The 4,041-nt window shown below is 43.8% G+C and overlaps 1 pseudogene; it reads right to left on the bottom strand.

Moving 5' to 3' along the window:
* Positions 1-1,612: 1,612 nt before the first annotated feature.
* Positions 1,613-1,720, bottom strand: LOC123017710 (annotated as a pseudogene).
* Between the last annotated feature and the right edge of the window lie 2,321 nt (positions 1,721-4,041).

The following is a 4,041-nucleotide window of genomic DNA, read 5'->3' as shown; positions in this document are numbered from 1 at the left end:
GATGATTTATTTCTCCATCAATTGATCTCATTTTTATACTACCCAATAGCCAAGGCTCTCTGGGCAATTAAATGTTTTTTTAAAACATTATTACACAAGCACACATACAAAATAAATTCACTTAAAACAACAACATCACAACTTGTGCCTTTCAAAAGAGAGAACCATACCTGAGCCTTTGATCACACACAAACACGCGTGGCCATCATTTCTCCCCACTGGCTTTCCTGGCCCCTCTTTTTGCTCTGTTTCATTGCTCTGCTCCCTTGCCAAGCGTTCCCTGCAGCACGACTCCTTCTTCAAGCAGGACGGAGTAGAAATGCCAAGTTGCAGTGCAGTTGCGCTGGGAATGTGGCATGTTCTGCAGCAGCCTTTCCCAGCCTAATGCCCTCCAGTTGCTTTGGACTACAGCTCCCAGCATGCTTGACAACTGGCCATTGGGGGTGATGGACACTGAAGTCCAAAACAGCTAGAGTGCACCAAGTTGGGGAAGCCTAATCCTCAATGTGCTTCCAAAGCTTGCTAGCAGTGCGATTATTAGAATTTGATTCCGCATTGGTGTACTTCAGGCTATGCCTCTGCACAAATGAATAGTGAAAGCACACTGTTTTATAACAGATGGACTCCTGTCATTTCATCACCATAGTCCTTCTTACAATTTGTAGAAAATAAAATGGCCAGCCACAGAATGTGATAAGGTGCATGCTAGTAAATTTTATTGAGCTAAGTTTGCTGACAATTTGAAAAGCAATAAATTAAATAGAGAGCTGTTGACGGAACTCTACTTCAGGCAGATTTTAATCTCTGAAGCATTCCTAGCAGAGTAGCTAATTACATTCTATCCCTATTCAATGTAATTGCAGACCAGAATAATACAGTTTCCCTGGTAATATGTTAATGTTCATACAGCTGAGTTCGATTATGGTGTTTTGTTGTTCCTCACTTTGTGAGTATTGTGTTTCAAGAAAACTAGGTTCCATTGAGCAAACAATGCTATATGTTGCTCATGGTAAGTCTCTCAAGTAGGCCAGCAGAACCTGTGATAGCTCCGTAACTGTGATGCCATGAACTTTACCCGTGCTGTTGCAGTCTGGAGCAGACAACAAAACATGAAGTTCTTTTGAGTGGGGAGATGGCCGTCTGAAGCAAGCTGGTTGGCCTCACAAGTTGGGCAGGTATGCAATAGAAATGGACGAGGTAATCTTGTTTATGTTTACAAAGAAGCTGTCCTACTTCTGATCAGTGGGATTAACTCTCAGGGTGGTGTTGGTAGAATTGCTGCTTAAATTTGAAAATAGGTGGATGATGGCAGTGAAAATCTAGAGCTGTGGTTTTTCACTTAGATTAACTAGCAGAGCCGACGAAAACTGTGCATGGACCAGTGTTGTCATCCTTGTTGTTATCGTCGTCACGCTGCATTTTTATCCCACTTTTTTCTCTTGTGAGGAACCCAAAACAGCTTACATAGCTTTAGTGTATCCTCACAACAACCCTGTGAGGAAGGTTAGGCCGAGGGTGAGTGACTGGCCCAAAGTCACCCAGTGAGCTTCATGCACAAGGAGGAACTAGGCCGCAGCTCTCCCAGCAGCCCAGTCCAACACTAACCACCTCACCATGCTCAATCTTTCTAACATGCAGGCCTCAGTTAGAGGGATATCAGATATTAAACTGATAAGAACCATTGCTATACTTGATCAAAGCCAAAAGACCTAGAAGTCGCATCTACAAGCCAAAGTCTCAGGTTCCCAGCTGTGCTTGTCATGACACTTCCCAAGTATTTATTAAGCCATCATCTCACATGTAATATGCCATTGCTATCTTACAATGTTTCAAAATGATGGCAGTGGATGAACTAAAGATGTGGAACCTTTTTCAGACCTAGCAGAAGATGTGAAATGATACCCCCAAAGTGGGGAACTTCTGTTCTTGTTCAGGCTGTTTTCAATACCATTTTATAACCGCTACAGTTGTTATTGGATCACCTGTCTTTTCCCTCATTCACTGTTGACGTAGCAGAAGCCCTAATACACTGTGATGGCATGGTGAGAACTTTTGCCCTAGCACTTGTGTAAAATATTCATAAATGCATTTCTCTCTTTTTCCATGAGTCCTTGGCTCTGAACCTCTATATGTAAATTAGGATGCAATCTGATAGGATTAATACCCTGTATTGGGATCAAAACAAGACAGACATTATGAAAAGGAGTTAGTGTGAACTGTTCCACAGTGACCAGCAAAGACCTTTTATAGCCATATAGTACAGCCATAAGAGAAACACTTCTGTGCTACACTTAATTTCTGAAAGTAGTACAGTCACAAGGCACCTCAGTGAAGGCATAAGATCAACAGCCACCTGTCGTGAACTCTTTACCTCATTCCTGAAATGAGGATGTGCACATACCTTTCTGCTGAAGGACAGCTGGGACTTCTGTCCCCCCTTTCACTCCTGCTGTTGGCAGCTTGCTAGAATGTACGGAGGAGACAGCTATTAAATCCTTAGCTTAGCTTTTTGGCTTTCTGCTTAAAACAAGGAACACACATGTGTTTAAGCAAATTGTTTAGTGACCTAGGAGTAAGGTCCATGGCATCAGAAAGGTCTGCAACTAGTGGAAATATCTGCATGATCTTTCTCTTTGCTTGCTTATTGATAATCTGCACCCGTGTTTTGGCTTTATAGTCAATAAACTGCATATCATCTTTGACACAAGTGTGTTCATTTCCTCCCAGTGACAACAAAAATGATTGATGGATTTTGTGTCTGTTCTGCCCCACAGTTGAAGCTCTCTGGGTAGTTTACAACAATCCACAAAACAGACAATAATAATGTATTACAAATATCATAAAATCACAGAAAAACCATTAACAAGTTTAAAACAGCTAAAACAGACTGTAGCAAAAAGTGACTGCAAAGCACCTGGGATAGGTAATCCCCCTCAAACCCCGGTGGGGGGAGGAGACAAAGTAAATCTTCAAAGGCTTTGGAAGAGAAGGCCATCTTAACCTGGTGCTAAAAAGATAACAAACTGGAACCAGCTGTGCTGCAGTGGGAGGCTGTTCCACAGGGCCTTGGAGCTGGCACTTGGAGGAGGACCCCAAAGGTCGAACATAGTGTCCAGATCTAAAATGAGTTGCCTTGGCTGGGGTAATATACACCCAAACCATGGAAGCCTCCAAGACTGAGCTTTGGCCAGCAGGTGGGAAGAGTGATGGAGGCTATTTAGTCTTTTGTCCCCACATTAGCAGTATTTTATGCTAAAATGGCCTTTAAATCCATCTAACTGAGTTGATTTACCAGGAAAAGGGACAGGAGCTGAGAGACCACTGGCTCTTCCTCTCCCACCCACTAGGATGCTTCCATCTTTCCCTTCTCTTCCTCCCATGGCTAGAGCTTCATCTATGGGAAAGCAAACCTCTGCGGAGCTTCCATGCTAGCTGTGAGGGCCTTGTGAGGCAGGTAGAATCACATTTGGCTTTCCTCCTTCAAGATCGCAGCTCTGTCTGCAGCCTCGGAGGGGACAATACCCTGCTGACTAGGGGCCACAGTTTTGCGCTTGTTTCTTGAAAAATTATATAATGTGGCAGGCCAGTAAATCCTTCTATATATGCTACAAAGTGAGCCAGCTCTGACTGTTATTATCATGGGCTAATTGTAATGTAAGCTTCTTATTTCATAAACAGGAGAATAGTTTGAGGGCTGCTAAAAGATGGAGAAACAGCTGCTTGGTGCAACTGAGTGTATTGCTGGCATTCCGGGATACCAACCCGAAGCGAGCATCGAGTTGCCCCCTTGCTCATTTGTAATAGTAAATGACATTCTTCCTCCAGGAAGGCCCCAGTACAGATGCGGTTGCAGGCCACACATTTCAGTGTGTCAGCCTTCAGGCACATTCAGGACCTTGATCAAAGCACTAGACACGCAGCAGCTGCAGCAGCCTTTTAGCCCAATCTCCCAAGTGGCCACTCAACTGGATGATGAGTGAGTGAAGGCCAACACGTGCAACATGCAGGCCTGGAGAAGAGAACTGCGTTGGAACATGCTGC

This window comes from Varanus komodoensis, unplaced genomic scaffold, assembly GCF_004798865.1.
Source record: "Varanus komodoensis strain SLA01 unplaced genomic scaffold, ASM479886v1 scaffold10, whole genome shotgun sequence".
NCBI lineage: Eukaryota > Metazoa > Chordata > Lepidosauria > Squamata > Varanidae > Varanus > Varanus komodoensis.
The sequence above is the reverse complement of the archived record's forward strand: the minus strand, read 5'-3'. Positions and strand labels throughout refer to the sequence as shown.